The 14,821-nt window shown below is 40.9% G+C and overlaps 1 protein-coding gene across 3 annotated transcripts in view; it reads right to left on the reverse strand.

Moving 5' to 3' along the window:
• The window catches only part of ROR1 (receptor tyrosine kinase like orphan receptor 1), a 154,596-nt gene that overhangs the window by 84,555 nt on the left and 55,220 nt on the right, over window positions 1-14,821 (reverse strand). The window lies entirely within an intron of this gene.

The following is a 14,821-nucleotide window of genomic DNA, read 5'->3' on the forward strand; positions in this document are numbered from 1 at the left end:
TTAGCTTTGTTATTAGAATTAATTGATAGAGCATTATTAATTGTAACATTATCTGGTTTGCAATCACAACCATATGGTGACGTGATTATTACTACCTTTTTACAGAAGAACTAAGTCTAAGAAAATGTGACTGGTCCGAGCAAGGCTAAGTAACGAACTCATAACAGAGGTGAGACCCGACTTCCCAGTCCAGGTGGGACACACTAGCCCTCAGCTGCAATGAAAGTGACAACACATTACTGAATATAATCCTTATGAAGCAGGGGCATCTTGTATTCAGAAGAAGCAGTACACAGAGATAAACTAAGACCACATAAGGAATCTCTAGGAAAGAAAGAAACTGAATCTTTAAAAAAAAATATTTAATCAATTTTTTGATACAAACATCAACCGCGAAAGACACATACAACAAAAACCATAATAACAATAATAACACAATTTGACAATTCAGATTTGGATACATTGATACACCTATGACTACACTTTTTTAAACAATATTTTCCCACCCCTCTCTCCTCCCTCTACTTCCCATCACTATCTGTCTTATCGCTTAAATATTCGTTCCAGATTTCTTCATATTTATCCATTCTTATTTTGTGTCGACATGCAATTCGTTCATATGTAGCTAATCTGTCCATATTATCAATCTGTGTGCTCAATGGAATCTTTTTGCGGCTCTTCCAATTCATCAAAACAAGTTTTTTTGCTTCTAATATAGCACGGTACATCCATATATTTTTTTTGACCCCTTGAAATCTCCCACGTTTCCGGAATATAATTTAGAATTAAATTCAGTTCCCCTAAATAACAATTTATTTTTATTACTCTTGCTATAAATATCCTCACCTCGCACCAAAATGATCTTATCATCGGACAGTTAATCAACATATGTATTAAGTTCGCATTTTTACTCCCACATCTCCAGCAATTGTCTGCACTTGTTATTTTCTTCTGGTATAGTTTTGCTGGAGTCTAATGGACTCTGAATATTATTTTCTGTTGAATAAGTCTTAGCCTTAGATCCATAGAGGCTATTTCTGTTGATTTTATACTTGACTCCCATATATCATTTGTTATCTGTACCCCTAACTCTTCATTCCATTTTTGTCTATCATACTCTAAATCATATTTCTTCCTGTTGAGTAGGGTTTTATATAGAGTTTTTTGTTTTTGTTGCAGAGATTAAATCTTGTAGCAGCATGGGTGTTTCCGATGCTGCTATAGTGTCAGGGCCAAACTGCCTTTCCAACATATGTTTCAGTTGAATGTATTGCCATTGTATAAGAAACCAAATCTTTATTTCTTACATTTCAGTCTAGTCAAGACCCATTTTCCTTCTCATTTAAGTTTGAACTGCTGAAGGCAAACTTGTTATGACTGATCTAAACAATCCTTCAAACAAAATAATGGGAGTATTGGGGGAGAGGGTTGGCAAATGCAGAGAGATATCCAAAATGGTGGTATTTGCCTACATCTTGCTGGTAAGTTGCATACTTCTCTTCTTTCAACACCCCAGATTATTCCTGTATGCTCCAAAGACCATTGAGGAGGCCTATAAATATGATGAGCAGAATAATGCTCTTAAGCCTCTTGAAAGGTAACATTCTGTCAAGAAAGAAAGCAGTTTGGCTTATAGATGAAGAATTGCTTCTTCCCTAACTTGTCGACATGGGAATTTTGAGGTTTGGATATGTACAGTCTTGCACTACATGCAGATTAATTGCTAGTCGTAGGATTTATGCCAACTTTTCTTTTTAAACTTTCTGAAACGTGTAATACACTTACAACATAAAACTCAAAGCAGTGCAGATAATATCAATTACTTAGAAGAACCTCGGGGACAGAATGAGTGATTGGGCACAAGGATTAGGAATGTCACAAATGCTGGATTTCATTTATAAAAATACTATTTAGGCTAACTGATATAAAGACAAGTTTTTTGTTGTCCTGCCTAAACATTTATTTTTTTCTGTTTTAGTTTGATCTTGTAACCAAATTCTGAATTCCATAGAGAACCTAAGACATATTGGTATTAAAAAAGCACACACAATAGTATTTTCTAAGGTATCCTACATGGAGGGCTTAAATACTTATAATCAGCACCCATGATTGGGACCTCTCATATTATTATTATTATTATTATTATTATTATTATTATTATTATTATTATTAATAATAATAATACATTTCAGAATAGCTGTCTGAAGCAGTCAATTTGATCATGGAAGTAGACTGGTGTAAGGGAGTGTTAAATCTTTTCCTTGTGTGCCATATTCCTGATCTAAATTACCACCGCCTCTCCCTGCAGCTTCCATTAGCTAAACAGAGGTGGAAGATGCAGTCTTTGAATTCAGCAATATAAAGTAGTTTTTCTTTTTTTTATGTTTGACAATTTAAAATAGTGCATATTATTTTATGTAAATAACATGGCAGTAAGCATGAAAACAAATTTTAGGAGATGCAGTATTATGCCACCTTATTTCAAAGTTATTTTAAAAATTACATTTCAGCAGGCAACAATGTAGTAAGCCATTTTCTTCTCTTCATTTGTGTTTATATATTACAAATTATCCATCACTTCAGGCTTTCAAATAGATGCCTCCTGTTTGAATCCATTAACACCTGAAATCTGTATAATAAATATCCAAGTTAGACATCCGTCCTTACTCTGACAGTGAGAAAACACAGATTCCTACCAGTAGTGCACTTATACAGGGCTTTTGAAGCAGAATGTGGAATGTTTCTTCCTCTGCACTTCAAGTAGTAGATCATTCTTAATATGGAGGTTTCCACACACAAAACCTAAGATGAAACAAAGTCCACCAATCTCTTGGTGTGGTTTATTGCTTTTACTAATGTATGCACCTGTGTGAGCTCAGAGCAGCAGTCCCTCAAGGCCCTACACCTGATTTATATACTCTTAACACTACTTAAACATTTTTGAAATGATGTATTTTGTCTCTGAGGCATCCGCCAATTTAATAGGAGCAACAACAACCAAAGACCGCATTCAAAAAGTCTGTTTATTCAATAACAATCAAAGACCACATTCAAAAAGTCTGTTTATTTATATGGCACTGGTTTGATTTCTTAGACCAAGTGGGCGGGGGAATTGGCTCCACAGGTGCATTTTTAAAAATTATTTAATTAATTAGTTTATTTAAATATTCATAAACTGCACTTTCACATAAAATACTACAGCGGGTACAAGAATTCCAAGTGTACTTCCTTTGGATGGTAAGCGTCACCTCCTCCTTTGGACGATAAATACTAATCGGCCTTCTGGAACTTAAAAATGGGTGTGTAATTTAACTTGTGGGCACACAAAACAAATAAAAGATTGATATATGGAGGACATCTCTGAGTCGCAAATTCTTGGGTGCTCAACAGAGTCCTGTTTTTCCTCTTTTCCCTGCCTTACTGCATGCACTAAGGTACTGTTGCAAATGTTTCTTGATTTTATTGTTTTATCTTTTTGTTAACCACTTTGAGCTTTTTTTGTTGTGTTGGCCTAGTGTGGGGCTCTGAGGTGAGCTTGGCTGTCTGGCTGGTGTACCGGCCACCTAGCGCACCAGCAGACACCCTGTCAGGCCTATTGGAGGCGGTGGCCGGCTGGGCCTTGGAGTTCCCTAACCTATTGGTATTGGGGGACTTCAACATCCATGCTGATGCCACTCCCTCCTCACAGGCTCTGGACCTGGTGTCTTCCATGGCAACACTAGGGCTCTCCCAGTTTGTTTCGGGCCCGTCTTGGCTGATTAGAGCGTGTCCAGACGAGGTGCGGGCCCTCCTGGGGGATATCATCAATTTGTCCCTTGGCACGGGGACATTCCCAGGGGAACTGAAGGAGGCAGTGGTGCGCCCGCTCTTAAAGAAAACATCATTAGATCCTTTAGATCTATCCAATTACCGCCCGGTTTCGAATCTTCCGTTCCTGGGTAAGGTGATTGAGAGAGCGGTTGCTGAACAGCTTGGTGGGTTTCTGGATGAAACATCGGCTCTGGATCCATTCCAGTCCGGCTTCCGCGCTGGTCATGGGACCGAGACAGCTCTGGTTGCCCTAACAGATGATCTTCGTAGACAGCTGGATCGAGGCGGGTCGGGGCTGCTGATTCTTCTAGATCTGTCAGCAGCTTTTGACATGGTCGATCACAAACTTCTGGACCACCGCCTTGCCGACGTGGGGATCCAGGGCACAGTCCTTCAATGGCTGCACTCGTTTCTCTCTGGTCGGGGACAGAGGGTGGCGCTTGGGGGAGAATTGTCATCGCGCCACTCCTTGGTGTGTGGAGTACCTCAGGGTGCGATACTCTCCCCGATGCTTTTCAACATCTTTATGTGCCCCCTCGCCCAGCTTGTCCGGAGTTTTGGGCTGGGTTGCCATCAGTATGCCGATGACACCCAACTCTATCTGTTGATGGATGGCCATCCTGACTTGGCCCCAGACACACTGACCAGATGTCTGGAAGCTGTGGCTGGATGGTTACGTGGGAGCCGGTTGAAGCTAAATCCTTCGAAGACAGAGGTCCTCTGGCTGGGACGGGACGATATGGGATTGGGGGGGCAACTCCCATCTCTAGCGGGAGCGCAATTAGTACCAGCTCCTCCGTTAAGAGTTTGGGTGTAATCTTCGACACCTCCCTTTCCATGGAGGCGCAGATTGCAGCTATAACAAAGGCGGCATTTTTTCATCTCCGCCAAGCTAAGCAGTTGGCTCCTTACCTCTCTCGCCCTGACCTAGCCACTGTGATCCACGCGACGGTCACCTCCAGACTGGATTATTGTAACTCGCTCTACGTGGGGCTGCCCTTAAGACTGACCCAGAAACTCCAGCGGGTGCAGAATGCTTTCAGCGAGACTCCTTACGGGGTCTTCGCTGCGAGATCACATTCACCCGGTGCTATATCAGCTGCACTGGCTCCCGGTGGAGTACAGGATCAGGTTTAAGGTGCTGGTTTTAACCTTTAAAGCCCTATACGGCCTAGGACCCTCGTACCTACGGGACCGCCTCTCCTGGTATGCCCCACAGAGAAACTTACGGTCTTCAAATAAAAACATCTTGAAGGTCCCAGGCCACAGAGAAGTTAGGCTGGCCTCAACTAGAGCCAGGGCTTTTTCGGCTGTGGCTCCGACCTGGTGGAACACTCTGTCACAAGAGACTAGGGCCCTGCGGGACTTGACATCTTTCCGCAGGGCCTGCAAGACAGAGCTGTTCCGCCAGGCCTTTGGCCAGGGCACAGCCTGACTCCCTCCCTCGGCAATCTTCGCGGAGCTCTGGCCCAATGGTGGCCAGTGGCTTGAATTTAATTAATTTTGTAATGAATGATTTTAGAGTGTTGTTTGTGTTGTACTTTTGTACTGTTTTATTGTTGTTAGCCGCCCTGAGCCCGGCTTCGGCTGGGGAGGGCAGGATATAAATAAAATTTATTATTACTATTATTATTATTGTTCTGTTTTTTCAATCTATCAGTGTGTAAGTAAATAATATGCAGGAGGTGCAATCCTCTTGATTCATTATACTGCCTACACACACATACACATGTCATTTGGGAGGATTGGGGGGGTATAGGAGAAGTGGGACTCAGTTGAGCCCTATCTGTATCCTCCACACACAATTACTGCACATACAGCACAAGTAGACCACAATCTTCTTTTAATTAATATGAAATAAAGATACAAATCCTCCATTTTTAAGCACTAAAATTACAATGGTACTACTATTACAGTGGTACCTCGGGTTACATACGCTTCAGGTTACATACGCTTCAGGTTACAGACTCTGTTAAGCCAGAAATAGTGCTTCAGGTTAAGAACTTTGCTTCAGGATGAGAACAGAAATCGTGCTCCGGCGGCGTGGCAGCAGCAGGAGGCCCCATTAGCTAAACTGGTGCTTCAGGTTAAGAACAGTTTCAGGTTAAGTACGGACTTCTGGAACGAATTAAGTACTTAACCCGAGGTACCACTGTAATTTCATATGGTATACCTCATGAGCAATAGGGCTGATGATGGAAAAAAGAAAGTTGATTACTGGGGACTGTAACTCATACAAGGAGGCTCAGACAATAAGCAGTGGGTAATTATTATTATTATTATTATTATTATTATTATTATTATTATTATTTATAGCCCGCCCTCCCCAGCCAAAACCGGGCTCAGAATAAAATCCAATCAGATGGCAACTCGCAAATTAGGGTTGGGGACTTTAAATGCTCACCAGGCCCAACTGTTTGTGCTGAACTTATATAAGCCTGTGAGAAAAATGGGGAGGCCGCTTTCATTCACGCTCTTATGAAAGGGGAGGTGGAGTCAGACTGAACCCCGACCAAAGGCCTGGCGGAACATGGTAACATGTTTATCCATCTACTTCAGAAAGAGAAAGGAACTGGGGGGATGCAACTGTGCACTAAATTATTTCAAAGTATATTTTTCTCTGAAAGAAATGACACAAACACCTGCTTTTGTGTGTGTGCGCGCGTGTGTGTATATATATATCTTTCCTCAACCACTGTGGAAAAAAATATGCACACCTTGACTGTGGCAATTTTACAGCACTATAAAGTTAGCAGTCTCCAATATCCAATTAACAGCTCACCATATAAAATTAAACCAAAGTCACATACCATTGTATTAGTAGGAGGCTGAGGTAATACGTCTGTCCCCAAGGTGACCTTCCACTGCACACTAGCTTATAAACCATTTTCCTCAGAGAACTTGAAAAAGGCCAGGGAAGATTTATCATCAAACAATAAGGAAAAGTTTCACACAGAAATAGGAATTCACTGCTGTAATAACCTACAATGTAATATGAGAAGGAACTAGAATGTTAAGGGTAACATTTGAAAAATAGTGTGCCGTGGAAGCTGCTTTTCACCCAACGTAGTTCCTATGCTGTTATGTGTTCAGTAGGGTTTATAATAGCCCTATTTAGGTATCCAATGCCAAGCACATGAAGGAGAAAGTGGGGCCACGTTTGCTGGCCCAACCCCTCTGCTACATCCCCCTCCCTCTCCACACAATGGAGTTAAAACTCCATTCATGAAGGCAGTGTAGCATGAGCTGAGGAGATCTCTGTCTGTAGCCCCTTGACTACTCTGTTCAACAGAATGCCCAAACTATGCACACTCATGGTTACTTTTGGTCTTACTTGCAATCATTCAATTAATGACCATGGTTGGCCCAATGGATCATAATCAGCCAACCAGTTTTTTAAAAATTACACAGATAAAATGCTTTTCTCCCCAACGACCTCCCACAGAACTTTGTGATAGGTCTTGGCAGTCTGAATTGGATCCAATGGACTGTCTTTATGTGCCCCTCATTGATCCACAGCTCTCTGGTTCTAAATAATATTACTTAAGGTAGATTTAGCAGTTTTCCGTATGTTTCCCCATCACACCACCTCAATGTGTTTTCTTTTACTAAGAGAGTAATTATTCATCTTGTTGTCATTTATCACCAACTGCCATAAAAGTTGAGTGTATTTTGCCAGTAAATATATAGTCTCAATTTACCGGAATATTGCCTGCTATGAAGGCAGTTTTGAAAAATATGTTGCTGATTCAAGCAACAGTCACTTGCTAACCTCACAAGTGAAGTGTTTTACTGATGCTATCCCTCTAGTAAACACACTCTCTCACACACACAAAAACTTTGGTCACTGAACATGCAAGCTGAAACCTTCCCTTGGTGTCAGACAAATCCGTTACATCAGTCATCCCAGGTTATTTCAATCATATGGTGCCAGGCTCCCAAGTTATGGGATTAGATATGACAGCTAGAGCCAAGCTGATCGTGTTGCTTGTTACAAAATGACATGGCACTTCTGAGTTGGGTTCTTTGAGTTTAAGGTACTTGGAAAAGGCAACCTCCGCTGTGAGACAGAGAAGGAAGAAATGCCTAACATCCATAGTTTGTGTAAGTTCCTGTACTGAAGATAATTTATATATTCAAGAACATGTTTGTTTGCTTTACTAGGGTTCACTTTTTTTATTAATTTAACCAACTAGTCAATTTAACACAGCAAGTTTAATTAGTAACCGAGGCTTAAGATTTATTTTTATCTGTTTAGCTGTACTGGATCAGGATAAGAATATCCCTCAGTATTTGAAGCTGACCTCCATTGATGCTTGTACCACTCTCCTCTCCACATGCAAGGTACGAACACGAGATATCACATGAATAAAGCCGCATAGCTAATAGAAGCACCAAATTCTTTTGCATGTAACACCAGAAATTCATGCTAATCTATTATTAACACTAATTGTGCTTTTGGCAAACAACTCTCAGTATATCCTCCAAATCATGATCAAGTAACATTGTACTTGGACCTCTGACAACTTTCAGGCCAAAAGGGAGAACGGGAAGGAAAGACATTTTTACCCTTGTATGAGATGGAAAGGGGGCCAGTTTCAAGTATCACTGTGAAGGGTCAGAGAAGGTTCAGGAATCTTTTACTGCAGCACAACCAGAAAGGGCTCCATCTATGAAGCCAAAAACTAAAGAGAGGTGAGTACCAGGGGCAATTATTCTTCCACATTGTATAAACATATGCACTAGTTACTTTGAAAAGACTAACTGCTGTTTTTAAAAAAGCCAACAGCATCAATAGAATAATGCAATGCGTATTTAAAACTTGCATTATTTCCTTAGTATCTGGTATGTGAACACATTTGATCAAGAAAACACTCTCTTATGAGCCACTATCCAGTGGGAATATTCAGTTTTTCACTTTAAATTGCAGGTGCTCACGCCATATTAAACTGAAGGTAAAATGCAGATTAAAAAAGAGAAAAAAATATAATGAGGATACTAATAATCCGTAATCTAATTAGAACACATATAAGCCCCTGCATTTAGTTCTGAACTTCCACTCAATACTGTAGCGTAATTGCATTATTCGTTAATTTCCTGCATAACAGTAGTTTAAAAGCTATTCAGGAATGAAATAGAGCAATATGTCATCTTCTGCACTCTTTACTGGTCCTGTGGCAAAATTGGAGACTTTCCACAGAACCTACAAATCTGTCATGGTCACACAAATTCAATGATGGTTCCAAGGAGCCATCAATTAATTTTTTAAAAAAACCACTGCAAATGACAGATCCTCGTGTAATACAGTGGTACCTCGGGTTACATACGCTTCAGGGTACAGACTCTGCTAACCCAGAAATAGTGCTTCAGGTTAAGAACTTTGTTTCAGGATGAGAACAGAAATTGTGCTCTGGCGGCACGGCGGCAGCAGGAGGCCCCATTAGCTAAAGTGGTGCTTCAGGTTAAGAACAGTTTCAGGTTTACGGACCTCCGGAACGAATTAAGTTCTTAACCTGAGGTACCACTGTATTGCAAATTGCTTTGGAACCTATCTTCATTTTGAAAGTTCAGTCAGTACAGAATAGGACTCTTAATCTCAGGGTTGTGGATTTGAGCCCCACATTGGGCAAAAGATTCCTGCACTGCAGAGGACTGGAATAGACAACCCCCATGGCCCCTTCCAACTCTACAATTCTATGAATCTATGAGTAATTCCTTGGATGGGAAGAACGAGTAGCACATTTCTTTCATCTCTAAGCCATAGGTGGGGAACTTGTGGGTCTTGGCTTAATTTCATGCAGGTGTAGGGAGCCTTGAGGGAGGGCAGGAGTGGGGAAGGGGTAGCCAAAACTGACAGAGCAATAGAAGACGGATAGGAAACCTTGCAAGAAACCAGTTCAAATTTCTAGCAAGGATGGAAGCCCAACTGAAAGGTAAGGGGAAAGCTCTTTTCACAGCATCAGTTCAAATGTTTGGCACAAGTCCAGGTAGCCCACTTGGAAGGAAGGAAGTGTGGCAAAAGAAGGAAAGAATGATAGGATAAGGGAGGTAAGGGAGGTCTCCTACACCTAATCTAAGTCAATGTGCATTATTCATGGGCTACGCAACATAACAATCATCTATTTTTCAGAGTTTGAACCCAATGTGAAATAAGCAACTTTTCCCACCAGGGGTGCCAGCTTGAATAAAATATTGTGGGGGCCCAGGTAAGCCCTGCCCCACATAATCAATCACATGACACAGTGCACACACACACCATTTGAATGCCCATCACCTTTGGGGTCCCTGGCCCCCTCAAGTATTTTATTGTGGGGGCCAAATACCCCCCCCTGGCCCCTAGGAGTTGGCTCTTATGTTTTAGCACACTTTATTCAAACACCTCTTTGCCACACAGCCAGCTGTAAAATATGCTATAACCCTGTAAAGGGTGAATTTTCAATAACTGAAGGCATGTGTTTTGTCCTGGAAGTAAAAGTCTGGGTTTAAGGCAGTCTGAGTTTCATATCTGGATTTTAACATTGCTCTAAATAAAAATATACATCTGTGTTGTAAGCTGTGGGGGTAATATTTTGGCCGCTAGACCTATTTTGACCACAATTTGCTGATTTATTAGTACAAGGAGATATGGAGCAAAGCCAACAGGATATACTACTCCGGGTTCTGATGGAAGAACCAGCCCACATGTGACTAACCACACAGCAGTAAGACAGAGAGCTGCATAGGACACAAGAAAGACAATATGCGCCTGTGAGTTTTATGCACACTTTATTTTTGAATAAAGTGTGTTTTATGCAGCCTACTACCACTGAGGAAAAGAATCAGCAAATATATCGAAACAAAAGTCTAGTAAGAAAAATGTATAGAAGGCAAATCTAATCCCCTTTGCCTGAAACCCTAGAGACGGAATAGCAATTAGGGGGGAGTGGCAACAGCGGAAGGGGGGGCGTGACAAAGCTGTGGTTAAGCACAGATCTTTGCTCTGAGAGATCCCCTCCTGAAGCTGCTTTTGCCTTGCAGAAGTAACGTTGTGGTTTCGCTACACACACTTGTGTGTAACTCTAATGTAAGCAATACAGACCTGAAAAAACAGAGCTAAAAGCTAATACTATGAAAAAATACAAACCACAGAACAAGCGCAAGAGTCCTAGCTTGCAATTATCCATAACCATTCATGGAAAATCCAAGTTCCAGCTACTGAAAACTATTGAAGCATTTTCCAACAACATGGACTGAGGCATTAGAGCACAATTCATTAAAATGAATCTGAGGACCTTTTGGGAAAGTGAGACTCAAACCGTTCATTTTTTTAAAAAACAAAAAACTGCTTTGGGCATTTCCTTCACCCCCTTGTCCTCCTCAGCTCAGAGCTCTTGAAAGTATCTGTGTGTCAATGGCCTGCAAGTTTACAGGTGATTTGTCACAAGAGGGAGGCCTGTTTCCAATAAAATAGGGAACTTATTTTGTATTGTTTGAAAAAAGCTAGTGTTTATTTGGGGTCTCTTTCGAGTCAGTCTGTGCGGGGGGGAAATGAGAAAAGCCAGACTTTTCTTCACACACACACACACACACACACACACACACACACACATTGTTCTCTTTCAAATATCTCTCTCCTCCCCATTAGATTATTTTCTTGTACATACACTTGGAAGTAAAAATATCCTTAGTTTGGAATAATCCAGTATTCTTCAACAGCTAAGTTTAGGAACTCGTGATCTTTATTTATAAGGAAAGCATTTGACCGAAAGAGTACGAAACTCTTGCTTCATCAAGTCCTAAGGTTAGATCCCTACCAGACGACGAGTCTCCAAACAGGCAGGGAGAAGCAGGTACATAGTACCAATTCCCACCAGTGTATCACTGGTACATGGTTTAAAGTCCTCCATGAGTTTGAGGGAAAGGTCTGCAGTGGGCAACTTTCTCTACGCATGGAGGCTCCTCATCCTTGTTGTGCAGCGTTCTAGGTCAGATGGGTAGACTCCATGAGTAGATAAGCATTCCCACTGCAGACCTTTGCCCTCAAATGTATGGAGGGCTCTAAACTATGCATAGATGGCATGCCAGAGGGGGCAGCGATTGGTAGTCCCACCCCACATTCCTCCTCATGTGTTTGTTTACACACAAAGCGAATCAATGTCCAAATAGGGCTACAGTCTCAAGATTCAGCATGAAGGCTAATGTAGGTTTCATGCTGCAAAAGAAGAAATGCCCTCCAGAACACAGCTGCAATGGAAAGCTTCCATTTCCCCACGTCTTCTCTTGCCTGAGTCACTTGCTCTCTCCTTGAATGTATTTGGGGTCATAGGAAGCACAAGTGATTTTGCATTTTGTTTTTTTCTTCCTTCACTGTAATATGTCAAAATACACAAGTACGAAAAAAAACTTCCTGCAAGCAAAATGCCAAAAAAAAAGCGCACAGAAGTGTAAAAACAAGTGCAGGCTGATTTGTGCATCCTCTTTCTCTAGTGTATCTAACACCCAAAACCACTCTTAGTTGAGCAGTCACCCCTTTTCTCAACAAAAAGGTGAACATTCTGTCAGCATGGTGTTTCAAAGACCCTTGAAGATATGTATTTGCAGTGCAGACAATAAATTAGGTCATTGTTTGAGAGAGCCCATAAAAATAAATGGTTTGCATTAAGGGTTAGACATCTTAAATGGTCTTGTATATTTAGCTTGTTCTTGCTCCTTTCATAACTCTTATCCAAACAGACCTGACAGCTAAAGTTGCAAGACTTCTGCAAACACTGAGAAGGTACACCAAGTATGGAGGGTGATGACAGAATCATAGATTGCTTGTGGCTACTGTAAGCACTTTTAATTCTTTTCAAATTTATAATAGGTGAATAATTAGATCAAAAATTTTCTGGATTGGCTCTGTACTCTTCCTTAAGAAAAAAAGATGAGTGCTTAAGAAGCCTTTCCTGCCCAGGGCTAGATTAAGCCATTGCGGGATTTCTTTGTTAATCCACATTCAGAGTCCCACACCTTTGCCTGTTAATCACACTATGCCCTGTGCCAAGAGCCATGCAAAACATGTTCATAATATATTTTTCTTGAGTGCTCAAATCACTTCATATAAATCATCACAGTACAGTTGCAACACTCCTGTGAAACAAGCCAGCAATTACAGTTTTCCACATTCAACATGGGAAGACTGTAAGATAGTAACTTGCCTACAAGAAGGAAGTCTATCCTTTATCAGATTGAAATCTCAACTGGGACTACCAAGTCCATCATTCATGCTTTTAACCACTAAGCCATAGCAATGATATAGCAGGACCCTACACTGTAGCCAACATGTTAGCCGTTCACTGTTTTATAATACAGTACACACACAAAGGCATGTAATACTCAGATCTGAAATTCACTATGCTGAATGGACCTTTTGACCATTTTGCACTTTAAACTGGGAATGCTCTAGGTAGTTATCATAGTTGAGAACTTGGCCACATTATTTATTTAAATGCATTTATAGTCCACGATTCACTATGGACAGTTTACATACAGCTCAGTGCAACAATAAACCACGCAAGATGTAAACATATTATATCAACATGAGTTAGAAGGAGCAACAAAACTATGACAGGACAGATGTTCTGATGTTATCCTCCACCTGCCAAGGTCTGTGCAAAAGGTTTATCTTGTCCTGATGTCAAAATGTATAAGCCAAGCAAATAGCTGACCCAGCATTACAAACTCAAATGACTCTTAGTCACTTTCCCATTGCCTTTCCTATACAAAAGCTGAACTCCTATGAAATGATTAAGGAATTTATCACAGGGCTTGTCCAAGCAGTAGTTTCCCTTGCAGCTGGTCTCATGTTGCAGTGCTAAAAAGAAAAGAAAAAGCCAATTCTGGTTTAGCATTGCATTCCCTTCTTTCCATTTTAGTTCTGTACACAAATATTTACCATTTGATGTAGCACTGCTGGCTGTAGCATAGGACTAATTCTGCAAGTCCCCCATGCGGACTACAGGTGTCAGGTGTGTTGACACTTTAAAAAAAAAACACCATCCACCTGTGAAATAAGGATTTTAAATGTGCATCACTTTATACTTGTTTAAACTGAACGCATTTGACACTTTACTGCCCATTCACCCTGTTTGAAGAGATCCCTCTGGAACAAATTTTTGTTTTAACCATCTTGAAGGATTTCTTGGCTAGCTCACGGCTCAACGCTAACTTTTGATAATCAATGGATGTGATAAAAAGTACAGGTCTTAATAATGATCCTTGGGTAATTCCACTTTCTACATATCTCCATTAGAGGAACTGGTATCAGTTTCCATTATGTATGGCACCAGATCCCTATTTTATTTTACTTTACTAAGGACACCTATCAAGAGACTCTTTTTTTCCTAGATTGGGACATGCTGGTTTCAACCACATTACCAGGAACTGAACTACTCTTCTCTCCAAACCTACAGCTGTCACTTGGCTCAACCAGTTATGAGACACTCTTGGTGGAACCCAACCTATCATCTGGGAATTGTCCAGTTTTATATTACTTATCTGTAAGCTATTTCAGGCTGCTTCCGACTCCTGATATTTGTGTGGGGAATTCATCACTCCTTCACATGTCTGGCAAAGTCTTTCAGTTAAAGGGGCACTTACACAAAAGAAGTTATCCAGAGAGAACAAGGCAGGGCAAGTTTCCTTGATCTCACCAGTACAGCACCATTAACAAGGGACTCATAGTGAAAAATACTCACTGCACTTCCATCATTCCTTTTAAAAGCATTAGAAATGTCAAGCACGTTGAAGAGTGTAACATTTCAAGGCTGCCTAAAACTCTATTCCCTTTCCCTTCACACCTGCATGGTGATGAACATGTGGTATGTGTATCCAGACTGCCTGTGGGATTCAAAAACTGAACTGATTCTGCTCCAGTGGTTTAAAAATAGGCCTCTTGGGGTGGGCAGGGAGGTGGAAGACAGGTTATTACATTCCTTTTGGGCTATAGCTTTTCTTGTATGCATATATGTAAGAGTAAAATTGGTATTGGTAA

This window comes from Podarcis filfolensis (assembly GCF_964270895.1).
Source record: "Podarcis filfolensis genome assembly, chromosome: 6".
Lineage (NCBI taxonomy): Eukaryota > Metazoa > Chordata > Lepidosauria > Squamata > Lacertidae > Podarcis > Podarcis filfolensis.